Here is a 14,527-nt window from a genome sequence, read left to right on the forward strand (position 1 = left end):
TTTCAGTTACTTTTATTCCTCCTCATATGATTATCGAAAGACATGGCTTCGTTAACAATTTTAGTGAATATTGTCAATGAATTAGGATAGGTCGTGATTTAAACCTTAACAAAACAACCAAAAGTTCCTCGTCGCAAGAGGTCGTCGCGTTTTGTCAAGGTTTTAGGTGTCACGCGCGTAAAACATTCCCCATAGACTTGTGTGTTAAAATGGCACTTTTGAAAAATTCATAAAAAGTAAACGTGAAATTAGAGGGTCGAATGTTTTCTACCATTGGATAGGATATCTGACTAGAGAAGAGTATCGTAGCCAGCTCATTTTAAGAATAAATCGCCATTTATGAAGATAACTATGATGATATCAAAATAATTTATCAACTGAAACAGTAAAATAGCCTTAATTTTTCGGCCAGTCAAAAAATAATTCCAAAGTCATTTTATATCTTCCCAATTTGGGCAAAGGAAGTTCAGTAGTTACCATTTCTAGAATCAGCTGTGTTAGATTTTCAATTATATTCATACACTTTTGTCAATCAGCAATATCAAATTGAAAAAAATTCGAATGGGTTGGGTCGAACCCATCTTCAGCCCTCCTGTTGTAATTAGGCTTATGGAACCTTTAGCAGGACAAAATGCTACTAGTACAAAGCTACTACAGTGTAAACTAGGTTTTCAATTCCCTCATGCGGATTGAGCCTTATTTCTTTAATTAATCCCCATTGATTTGCATTTTCGCTTCTCCTCTAGCTGCTCATTATAACGACTTATTCCATGGTACAGACTACCAAATGATCCAAGGGAGGGGGGCCCGGGGGGACTTGTGTTCCTGGTTTAATCCAGGAACACGAGGGGGGACAAGCGCCTGCTGCCCCCTGTTGTAGGGGAAAAGGAAAAGAAAGACGGAAAAATAATAAAGAAAATATGATCAGAGGAGAAAGGGGACTAAAGAGATCGATAAGAAATTTAAAAAAAAGTGGATAAAATAAGGAAAAATGAAGAATTGGATGATACAAAAAATTCAAACCACTATATAAAAATCCCAATTCTGCTTGCGCTTCGCGCTCCCAATGCCTGTTCAATGAGTCATTATACAACACATTTTTGCTAGCGATTCGGCCTTTCATTATTTTGACAAGATACACATCCTGTTATTTGCGACTATCCATGCTTGTCAGATCGAAACCTCAAAATTTTCAGCTCGCGCTTCGCGCTTGAATTATTTGATAATATTTCTGATCTGACTTTGCGCTCAAACCATTTTATGAACGAGATACACATATTGTTTATGAGTCAATGCAAAGCAGTCCTTAAAGGGCTCCTCTTTTAGTTCAGTTTATCGAAGTTTCTGCTCTCGCTTCATCCTATAGAAGCAATTAGGACTCAATGAGCATGACTATACAGTGTTTGAAAATCGAAATGTCTTGCGTGTTTGCGCGCGTCAAGGAGGATGTGTAAGACTGATATGCATCATAATTTTGTCGAAATCTTTGAGCAGTGGGTCCTCAAACTCAGTTTATATACCCCCCATAAAATATCCCATCCCTGAATTCAGGGGCGGATCCAGGATTTTCCAAAAGGGGGGGGGGCAAAATTTTAGGAGGAAAATTTTGACAAGCCCCCCCCCCCCCCACAACCACAAATAAAGGATATTTCGTACCCGAAAAAATTTGAAAAAAAGGTCTTCAAGTTTAAAAGAGGGGGCACACCTCTGTTTTAATGGCATTTTTACATGACAAATTTTCATTTTGCTTCTCAAAGGGGGGGGGGGGGGCACGTGCCCCCCCCCCCTCGATCCGCGCCTGCCTGAATTCAAGTTGCAGTACACGGGCCAATTATTTTCTATTCCTAATCTTAAAAAGATATCTTCAAAAATTTACTTTTAAATCTTTTGAGATTTAAAAACCAATCATTAGGACTAAAACTAAATCAAAAGTTCGGCTGTTCATCATTCACAATTAACTGATCAGGATTTATTTTTAATCGTTGAAATTTCGAGTGTCGCAGCGGACGCGATAATTTGGATTACATTTTTACTCTAAACATGACTCCGCCGAAATATGCCCTGTTTGACTAACGGACTTTTGATACCGTGCTCGCCACAAGTTCGCCTGTTATGAACGTGTTGTATACAGTTTACTCCAGACGGCTATTTTGGCCTGAGGCCAAATCACCCGACGGTCAAGTTCATTCACTTTTCTCCCAATGTGGACCTCCCACTGCTGATATTCCCAAGTGCGTCCGTATGTACTCGAAATCGTGAGCGATTAAAAGGTAAAGAATTGGCAAGGGCGAAGAAATCCTACCTCTGGAAAATCAGACTTTTATACACTGGTGACTTGGACAGGGCAGGGTTGACGAAAGGAATTCCAAGAAAAATCGAGTTCAGCGCACTCTGATCAAGAGGTTTACTCCAAGACATTAACCCGCCCCTTTATTGATCCTTTGTTTATGTCTCCTTCCGTACTCCCACCCCTTCCCGCCCCTCCCCACTCCATCCCCCTCAATCCATCTCGAGCACCTTGTCTCGAGCTTTCCCTATCTCAAATAAACCGAGATTAAAAAATATTTACGTCAATAGTCGATGTTTTGTACATTAACGCTGAATTATTTCAGTTAGGCTCATTGTTGATTCATTTATGGTAAATATTGTCTGTTGTACATTTAGAACAAATAGGACCTTGAGACGAATCACTTAAGCTAATTTTCATGTCTGTCTGTCGATATGAACTGACTTGTAAATGTATTTTCTCTTTTAATCTAAATCATATTCTTTCCTCTGACGACCTGACGTCATCAACTTTAAAGTACATTCCACTAAATGTATTGAATATCGGGGAGCCGCTTTCCACCCGATTATAGTTCAGTAAGATTAAATAATTTTCAGAACATCAAGTAATCTCCGATATCGCAATCATTTCGGGCGAAAGTCTACAGGGTTCACAACTCTTTCTATGTCTGCTAAACATGACAAGTTTGATAGTAAACATTTTGTATATAGGCAGGGCCCTGCAACGATTTTTTTTTACAAGGGATGCTGGATAATATTTGACAAGCCCCCCCCCAAAAAAAAAAAAAGTGTTGGTTATTAAAGGACAAGTCCACCCCAACAAAAAGTTGATTTGAATAAAAAGAGAAAAATCCAACAAGCATAACACTGAAAATTTTATCAAAATAGGATGTAAAATAAGAAGGTTGTGACATTTTAAAGTTTCGCTTTATTTCACAAAACAGTTATAATTATGCACATCCTGGCTGGTATGCAAATGAGGAGACTATCATGTCATCCACTCACTATTTCTTTTGTATTTTATTATATGAAATATGAAATATTATAATTTTCTCCTCATTAACAAGTGATACAGCGATTGATTCCACCCTGAACATGTTAAATTATAGCATTGTTTAATACCATATGATTCGGTCAAATTGGTCCTTATTGTCAAATCTATAAAAAATGAAATATTGTATAATTCAAACAATAAAAAACAAAAGAAATAGTGAGTGATGGCCATCATCGACTGACTCACCTAATTGTGCATATCACCGTTTTGTTAAAAATAAGCGAAACTTTAAAATGTCATAACTTTCTTATTTTACATCCGATTTTGATGAAATTGTTAGCACTATGCTAGTTAGATTTTCCTCTACTTATTCAAGTCAGCATTTTCCTGGAGTGGACTCGACCTTTATTTAAATTAAGCATATCTAAGAGATTTCAAGGGGTGCGGCCTACGGTGAGTAACACACGCAGCACCCCAAGTAAATTTTGGGGGCGCTTCAGCACCCCCAGCACCCCAACTTCCCAGGGCCATTGTGTATAGGAGACAGACGGATCGAATATCCATTTCCGAGGGACTGTGGAACTTTGATATGTTACTGTTGCTGTTACAACAACAACAACAACAACTACTACTACTTCTTATACTACTACTACTACTACTACTACTACTACTACTACTACTACTACTACTACTACTACTACTACTACTACTACTACTACTACTACTACTACTACTACTACTATTACTACTACTACTACTACTACTACTAGTACTACTACTGCAACTACTGCAACTACTGCTACTACTATACTACTACTACTACTACTACTACTACTACTTCTACTGTTTACTGAAATCATTGTACCTTTGATGGTCTTTATCTTGTTTCGTTGACATTTTGCATCATATGCTGTTCCGTTCATTTTCCTATCTGTTCATTGGCCCCAACTTATACTTTCTCTGAAATTGATATTCGACTAGCTAAAAGAGAATAAAACATCCCCAAAAGGGGAAAAGCCCTTCCAGAGTTTACATGAGTCTTGACTCCATGATATAAATCAATCACGATACATAGACATGATAGATATTATGACGTGCGTTCTTAATGCCCCCAAAAACTAATTTGTTTGTTGATGGGAGGAGAGGAAAATTTCTCCACATTATATTAGCCATGGCAACGTTAACTACAATCAATTACGGATCGTTGACATTTAAAACGCATATTTCATGCGTGTCGTCATAATAGTTTCAACATGACCGAAAAAAATAATGAAGAAAAGGAAAGATGAGGAGGAGGAGGAGAACAAGACAATTTGACCCAACATTCCTTCAACAATAAATTAACTTCCAAATATTTTACTCTGATCTCAAAATCAAAGATAGAACACTGAGACAATAGATGCTATTGTCTTTTTTCGAGAACGAGGGAAAAGAAATATGACAATGAAAACATGACATTCTGACATCAATTTAATGCAAGGACAACCTACTTTGACAGCTGCATTCTGCATTTAATATGTAGGATGCTTCCTCTTCTTAAAGTGTTTTATAAAAACTTTTTATTTATAAAGAATTTTTTAAAGGGGTACTCCGGGCTGAGAATAATTATATCTGAATAAATATCATATTTAAATTATATCTATAGTATATCTAAATGAAATTATATATAGTGAAATTGATAGAGCAAAATGCTGATAATATCATAAAAATCTGATAACAAATAAGGAAGTTTCTGAATTTTAAAGTTGAGCAATATTTTGTGAAAACAGTTATACGCACATCGTCATGAATATTCATTAGGCGGGTTGATGATGTCATATCCCCACTTTCCTTTTTCTTATGTTATTACATGAAATAATTAATATGTTCATACATGCATGTATGATAATGTCTCCCTTATAATGAAATATGTTGCAGCAGTGAATATCAATTGCATTAAATCAGTTGTCAATCCCATTGTTTTATTTCTTGGAGGACAACATTTTAATAAACACAATCTCATATGATAAACTACAAAAGAGCAAGTGGGGATGTGATATCATCAATTTGCTCATTGAATATTCACGAAGACATGCATAGATTAACTGCTTCACCGAAATAATGCAAATCTTTAAAATGTCATAAATTTGTTATTCCTTGTCCGATTTTGAAAAAAAATCAGTGTTTTGTTTGTCAGATTTTCCTTTATCTGCTCTGACAAATCATATTATTTTCAATCTGGAGTACCCATTTATATTCGAAACTGGTTTGTTGTCCAGATAATCTTTAGTTTTGTACTGAGTGGTTTTAGAAATATTTATATAATATTGACTGGCATAGAATGAGATACAAACCTATATTGCCCGATGTGAATCCAATATTGCCCAAGCCGAAGGCGCGGGCAATACTGGATGCAGAGAGGGAAATATAGGTTTGTGTCTCATTCTATGCCAGTTAATATTATTATTATTACATATATAGTAAAATTGATTAAAAAGATTTCCCCGAAATCTGACATAAAATTTCCCCAAAATCTTTCCAAGGGTCTCTTTATCCAGTGTCTCGAAATCGCCCAGAAGAGATTTTTCAAGCAGATATTCACGGATTGCAGCAACGGCCTGTTTCGTAGACTTTTTGGTATTTTCAGCATCTTTGTTTGTCACTATTTCTTCAAAATCGTCAGCACCATAACTAGCGAATCTCTTAGAAGTAGCCATTTTCTCACGTCACATACCGGTACACACTGTGCACACACATAATTATTGGTCTATGTGCATGGCACGCATCGCACTATGCGCTGCGCTGTATATAGAGCCGCGCTGCGCTACAACTGCGGTCTCTTCACAAACTGGTTCCAACCGGATTTCGCGAATATTGCCCGCTGTTAAATTTACACACAAAGTCAATGGGAAAACCCGGGGGAGCGTTTCATGAAAGGACTTGTCGGACGTTTTATCCGACAAGTCCCATTTTATCCGACAGTTACCATAGTAAGAGTACCTCTCAGCCAATCAACATCAGAGAAAGATGTCAGATCTGACAACTTGTCGGATGAAAATGTTGATGAAACACTCTCCCGGAAGAGAGAAAATACGGCATGATATTGACCGCTGCAGAATCAGAGAAAGCTAAATATGGATAATGATTGCCACGGAGAAACACTTCGTATAGGTAATAATATACAGATATTGCCTACCTAGAGTTTGAATATAACATTTCCTCTCCCCGACGGAGTTATATTTTTCCCAAGGGATTATATTTTGCCCGAAGCGCGCAGCGCTGAGGGAAAATATTACCCCGAGGGGAAAATCTAGCGTCGGAGGGGAGTTGAAATGTTATTTATTAAAACGATAGACCAGGCAATATCTGTTATATTATATAGTATATGTGGATTCGCCATCAGAAATTGCATTCATCATCTGGCTCAAACCCGAAATTCTTGTTACAGCTCTGATCCATCTACGTCATAATAGATTTTTTTTTTAAATACATCAAACGCGTTCTTCATGCAATCGACGCGTTAACATTAGCGCGTACATCAAATAAACTACCTCGTTACGCAACTTGTATGCAGCGAGTGACGTCACCTTAGTGAATATAACGCCGCAGTTGAAAATACAACGCAGTATATTCCCTGAGGTGACGTCAAAACCTAGAATATAACAAATGCGATCCTCGCAGCTATGGTCACGTGATGGCGTATTGACCTATCACTGATTCGAATCTACATAACCTATGTAATATTGTAGATTATCACCCGTATCAGACATCTGAGCTGGGGTGGTATTCTGAGATCCATTTTATCTCAGATAAAATAAAATATTTTATCTCCGTTAAAATCAGTGAGATAAAATACCCTTAAAATCTCTCCGAATTGGTATTCTGAGAACAATTTTATTTTCATTTTATCTCTGTAAGACACACCTATTTTTTAATCAATATCCAATTAGAAACGCGCTTTTATAGCTCTCTCATATTACTCAACCAATGGAAATCCATTCCGCTGGGAGGTGTGGCGAAGGAGTGAGATTGCGTCAATTTATTGACTTCAATACGCTTGCACTATACGCTTGTGCGTCTTTACAGAGATTTCTTTTTAACAAAAATGGCAATACTCTCATCTTTTTTTTCGAAGTCTATATCGCATCTTTTCAAGCATCATTTCAAAGACAATATTAGTCAAGAAAAGTCTTATGAAATGCTTCCTGATTGTACAGGAATAACTTTAAGGTGTTGTTCTCAATGAAGATATCATTTTTCTTAATTTTCATGCCAACATTTGGAGTTAATTCACTTAGAAATATTGACGAAATGAACGTCGCGGAGATAAAATAGCCCCTACCCTCTTTTAAGTTTATTTCATTTTTTCTTCAAAGTAACTTGGGCGCAAGCACATCACCCGCGATGGGTATGTCTACGCAGCCACTGCTCTGTTGCGTATCATCATAAATACGCAAGATAAAATGTATACGCAACATGAAATTTTAAATTTTATCTGAAAGATAAATACCGTGTTTACACTTAATCGGCATTTGAATCGGCTCGCGGTTCTGAACCGCGAGCCGATTCAGCATCGGCTTTTTCATAGCGTGTAAACGCGAGCAACTTGAATCGGCTCGCGGTTCAGAACCGGCAATTTGCACCACCAAAGTAGTAGGTTCTGAACCGCAAGCCGATGCAGAATCGGCTTTTTTACTACGTGTAAACAGAAAGCCGATTCTGCACCGGCAATTTGTGCGCATTTCAATTACTTTACCATTGTGACGTAATTGTAAGCGCACTGATCCAGCGTTGTCTTTATTATGACGTATATTGTTGGTATGCGTATCATTTCAGGTTTTTGCATCGGCTCGCGGTTCTGAACCGCGAGCTGTAACAACGTGTAAACGCAATCCAAATGCCGATTCTGCATCGGCATTTGGTTCAGAACCAAATGCCGATTAAGTGTAAACACGGTATTTAAAATGTCATCTCAGAATACCAATTTCATTTTAAGCGATAAAATAAAATATTTTAAAGATAAAATGACCTCAGAATACCGCCCCTGGTCATTTACAAAACCGTATTTCCCTGTATTTTATTATTATCAGGAAGGGATAGGTATATTGTTTGTATTTTCATCGGTCTCAATGCGCGTATTGACTTTGCATACAGAGACGACGCAAAATATACCTTTGTATTTTCCCTGGTCTCACATCCGGGCCTTTGAGGATGCGACTGAAGTGATACGCTTCATAATGTTCCTCGCACCAACGATCTACGTCATAATAAAGACAACGCTGGATCTGGGCGCTTGCAAGTACGTCATAATGGTAAAGTGCAGAGCCTAGACACTGATATTATCATGACACAACAGAACTCTATTCTTAAAAGATATGATTTTTGCTCTAGATATCTGATTTGGATGATAATAAAAATATTGACTGCCCTTCTTTTGGGGAACATCAAATATATTGCCTTAAAAGACCCATATTGCCCTCGTCTAAAGACTCGGGCCAATATGATTCTTTTGCTGGCAATATATTTGATGTTCCCCTCAAGACCAGTCAATATTATATAAATATTTTCCCTTTACGTACACACAAACATCAATCTCCCCCTTTAAAGTCAATACGGTAAAAACCGGTCAACCTTGCCCTTCCCTTCGTCATACATGTCATAGCCAATATGATTTTCCCTGTTCGCCGGTATGTCATGACATCTGCCCAACATAATAGTTTTTTATTCATGATTTTATCAGTTTTCAATTATTTGAAAAGATTTGATCGATTTTTTTTTCTTTTGCATCAAAATATCATATGATAAACCATAATAATATAACAAAGAAGTTTTGACAATAAATCCGAAATACGAATGAATGAATGAATAAACAAATTAATAATTGTGCAAATAGGGAAATGCCTAAACATAAAAGTATATAAATATATGAATAAATAAATGAATGATAAATTGATAAATAGGTATTTGAATGAGTAAATAAAATAATGACTAAATTTATAAATAAATGTATGATAAATGCATAAAATAAATGAATAAATAAGTAAATTAATTAATCAGTCTATACTTGAAATACCATTCTCTCTGAGTTTTGACGTTTTTGCTTTCATCCGGAAGTTAAATGACTATGAAATAAATTTCAGTTATGAACATACGTTTGACAAAGAAGATCCCATGAAATCGTCATCATAGCAATAACGTTTCATCGAATGAATTATGAAATTTAGATTGTCACAGTATTAACTTCAGCTTACTTTTAGCTTTTTCAATTACGCCCACTACTGAAGCGAGAAATTGAATATAAACTGGTGATCTCAGCGAGATGAGGGGGAAGAGAACATGGCCCTGGGAAGCGGGGGTGCTGGGGGTGAAGCACCCCCAAGATTTTCCCAGGCGATGCTGCGTGTATTATTGTCCATAGGCAGCACCCCCTGGAATTCTGGTAGGTGTGTCAAATTGAAGAAATGTATGGAAAATGAGCAAGCTTTAGTGTTGAAACCTTTTTTTTTATTGTAAAAAAAAAATTTGATCAAAACTACATTCATTTTGTAGCAAAACCTTAAATTAATTAATTAATTAATTTATTTATTTATTTATTTGCTTGTCAAATTTGCTTCAGCCCCCCAGCAAAAAAAAAAAAAAAAACGTTCACAGGGTCCTGGAAGAGAGAAAGAGGGGGAAGGGGAGAGGCGGTGGTGGTGGCCGAATTGATGTCCAACCTAGGGGACCCGAATTGATGTTATACCTAGGGGCGCCGAATTTAAGTTCGATATGAGGGGCGCCGAATTTATGTTCTACCTAGGGGCGCTGAATTGATGTCCGACCTAGGGGGGCGCCGAATCGATGTTCGACATAGAGGCACCAAATTGATGTTCAACCTAGAGGGGCGCCGATTTTATGTTTGTCCTGGGGCGCCAAACCCATGTTTGCTCGCATCAAATGCTTATAGTTAGATGCCCATCCTGTTCATGATTACCAAAAGTGCCTAAAAAATCCAAATTCGCACAACTGTTTAAATAAATACCTATCCTGTTCATGTTTACAAAAAATGCTTAGAATGTCCAGTTTTGTGTTGGAAATTCAAAAATTGTCAGCTCGCGTTTCGCGCTCGCAAAAAATGTTGAGATAGATAAGGTGACGATCCTGCATGGATAAAGTGCTTAGAATGTCCAACTTTGGGTCGGAATATCAAAAATTCTAAGCTCGCCCTTCGCGCTCGCATAAAAAGACTTGTTAGATACCCATCCTGTTAATGATTACTAAAAGTGCTTAGAATGTCCAAATTGTAGGTCGGAATATCACAAATTTTCAGCTCGCGCTTCGCGCTCGCACCAATTATTTACATAGATACCCATCTTGTTCATGGTTACAAAAAGTGCTTAGAATGTCCAGTTTTGGGTCGGAAATTCAAAAATTGTCAGCTCGCGCTCGCATAAAATGTTGAGATAGATACCCATCCTATTTATTACCAAAGGTACTTATAGATTTTCCAAACTCTAGGTCAGAATATCAAAATTTGTTAAGCTCGCGTTTCGCACTCGCATCAATATTGTTTAGATAAACGTATACCCATGATGTTCACGGTTGCAAAAAGTACTTAGAATATCCAATCGGGAAACATATAGATGAAAATATCCCCCCCCCCCTATTGGCGAAAGCTGGATCCGCCCCTGATAAAAAAAAATTACAGCTCCCGCACCTATCAACAAGAAAAAATGATAAAAATACAGTCAGGGTCTCAATTCTTGTTTAATTGCGACTTCTAGATTTTCATATCAATAACTGAAATATATGTATATTACAGTCACCGTACACTTCTGTTTCTACGAATAATAGTATTTTGGGTCTCATTATGGGGTTTAAATTGAAACTTTAGACAATCTTCAAAATTAGTGTTGGTGAGAAAAAAAAGATAAGGGGCAAGTATGGAGAGAATTATGACGCGTAATCTGTATCTTCCTCCGTCACCCATTCTTTTGAAAGACAAAGTTTCTGATCAATAAAAAGATGGCATGCAAGATAACTGTATGTACATCATCAGATTCATTATTTACGATCGTTTACTCTCTTATCTGTCACTAATTTGCCCTCCATTCATTGCAGAGTTTAACCTTTGTTTTCTCCAAGTCGCTACACCCGTTTTTTCTTCAAGCTCTGGTTTAAAGTTGTGGTTTAACTACGAATAGCCAATTCCTTTTTATATACTAAAAGCCCAAAACTTGAGCGGCCAGGCATGGCGTACATGTATGGGGCAAAATTAAAAAGAAACTGCGAGCGAGCAAACATTTTGAACGATTTTCAACAAAAGTCTATTTATGAGATTGATTTGGATACTATTTAGAAAATGATATCATATTTCACCCATTTTCCATCTTTCCCCCTCTTTTATTGGTTGCAAATCCTTTTTGGAGGGGGGGGGGGGGGGGTAGCCCCATAATCTATATGCCAGTGCTTTTTACTTACCAATTAATTATTTATTCATATCAAGAAATACATACACGTATTACTCAATTTTTGCAGAGCACAAGTCGAAAACATTTGGGGTTTCCCCCTCTCCGTTTAGGGCTATAGAGCAGGTAAAGTTGACACAGGAAATCAAATTCGAAGAGAAAATCCAAATCAATCCATGTCGGGTTACTAAAGAATGTTTTGATTGATTTATTGAAGAATTGCATGATAATTGAGAGTGTATTTTGTCAATTTCATGGTTTACATTATGTTGAATGTACCCTGGAGACCGATTAGCATTGTTTAAGTCCCCGTGGACCAATTTAGTGTTGCAGTTCAGTGAAATAGAATGACTATACTGAAATGTCAGGGTTGGAGAAATATTCGTTCAATGAAGGGAAGGTCCAAACATATTTTTTTTGGCAGATAATAGTAGGACATTTTTCGAAATAAACGCTTGGAAAGATGCCAAGTGAAAATGGCAAAGAGGTAAAAATCGCAAATATATATATCATATAGCTTGGTTATTCCTTACACGAATTCTCGCGAAACATTCACTATGTTAGTTTTATTTTTTTCGCTATCATTAAAGCCAAGTTGACGCATGCTGATGAATTTTCCTTTTTTGAACGCACACTAGAGATGAACATTATTCTTAATTTTGGTTCAATTTTTGAAGTCCAATTCTACATGTACCTATCGAATTTAGTTATTGGAGGCTTTTGATATCGATTCGAAATTTGATATTAATATTTTTTAATATCCAGATTTAAGTTCGACATAGTGTTTTATTTTACCTTATTACTTATACTTAGTTCCAGATAGGAACACCTAATAGACAAACATTTGACTCTAAAACACATTTCGCTTTCCTTGGACCAATGCAGTGGAGATGACGTGATCCAGTGCATATTTTTTGTTTCATTACAGGATATCGGTAATGGCTGCGGACAGATATTTTGGTATGTGATGAGTAAAAACATTAGATATCTGGTATAACTTACACAGGATTTGTTTTCGGGGGGGGGGGGGGCAAATACGATACATGTACGATAAAAGGTCTTCGTAGGCGCAAGTGAGCGATGCGATCGAGCTATCTACGAGGGTGTTTCATAATATATATTTTTTATTTATGTGCACCCTTTTTGTTAAAAAATGGGATTGTTTGACAATAAACCTCGATACATTTTATTAAGCAAATGAATTGATAGCAGCTATGTTCAAGTAATATCCAGCTGTTAGGTTGTCATGGTTGCAACTCCCTTGAATAGGACCTCGGTTTAAACCTTTTCTTGTCTTTTCCTCGAAAAAGGCAAATCAACCACTTGAGCATTCATACTGTGACGTCATTGTTTACGTCACGGTGATTTCTAAGTTTTCACTCAACTGCACAAAGGGGAAAGTTCATGGAAAATAATTTGAAATTGTAGATGTTTATTTCTTTTTATGAAGGAAGAAAAAGGAGAAGCAGAGATGCATATATTTTGAAATCAACAAAATAAATCTGGTCATTGACTTCCTCTGTTACGATCGAAGGCCTCTTCGCATGGATTGTGGGTAAATTGTAGTCTGCTGTGCAAACCCTTCACTCGAGTAAAGGGTCTGGAATTGCAGCCCTCTCGCTAACAGCAAGTTTTGTATGTGCTAGTCTTTGTGTGGAGACACACTTGTTGATCAAAGTTTCAATCAGGGTCTGTGCCTGCAGACTAGGTAAATTGCCAATCGGTCTACACCCACTTCCTCTACTTTTCGTGTGGTCTCACCTCAATAGTCTGGAAGTTCAGACTCATATTTGACACTTTAACCAATTAAACTATGTCTAGGGTGAAGACTAGATCCCAAACACACTGTCTGTGTCAAATATACTGAAGAGGTCTAATCATGCATAGTTGGATCCCTGGTCTAGCCCATTTATTTTTTATTGTTGTTTTGGGGCTTATTGCATAATATTTCATCGAATTTTATTGATTATTTTGGCAAATTCTACTACAAAATAGGCCTACCCTATCCATGACAGAATAGGGTAGAATATTGAAGTGCCAATTGTTCTTTTTATTTTAACTCGCTCGCATCACTCTTACGCAATACTTTTTTTTTTTTTTTTTTTTTTTTAGAATTCGCAGTATCCAGAACTTGACTCACTCATTTTTTTTAAACCTCATTCCACCCGTATTATATGTCTGATAATTTATCAGAGAATATCTCATTTGACTGTGTTTTTTTTTCAATTGTGTATAATCCTTAAAGGTCAAATTCACACCAGAAAATGTGGATTTGAATAAATAGAGAAAAATCAAACTAGCACAACACTGAAAACTTCATCAAAATCGGATGTAAAATAAGAAAGTTATGGCATTTTAAAGTTTCAATTATTTTTCACAAAACAGTGATATACACAACTGAGTGACATGCAAATGAGACAGTCGATGATGTCCCTCACTCACTATTTATTTTGTTTTTTTTATTGTTTGAATGATAAAATATTTCATTTTTTACAAATTTGACAATAAGGACCAACTTGACTGAACCATATAGTATTAACCAATGCTAATTCCACATGTTCAGAGAGGAATTAATCGTTGTTTCACTTGGCAATGAGGAGAAAATTAGAATATTTTTATATTTCATATAATAAAATACAAAAGAAATAGTGAGTGGATGACGTCATCAGTCTCCTCATTTGCATTCAAACCAGGATGTACTTATAACTGTTTGGTGAAATTAAGCGAAACTTTAAAATGTCATGACTTTCTTATTTTACATCCGATTTTGATGACATTTTTCAGTGTTATGTTTGTTGGATTTTTATCTTTTTATTCAAAT

This window comes from Lytechinus pictus, chromosome 10 (genome assembly GCF_037042905.1).
Source record: "Lytechinus pictus isolate F3 Inbred chromosome 10, Lp3.0, whole genome shotgun sequence".
Taxonomy (NCBI): domain Eukaryota; kingdom Metazoa; phylum Echinodermata; class Echinoidea; order Temnopleuroida; family Toxopneustidae; genus Lytechinus; species Lytechinus pictus.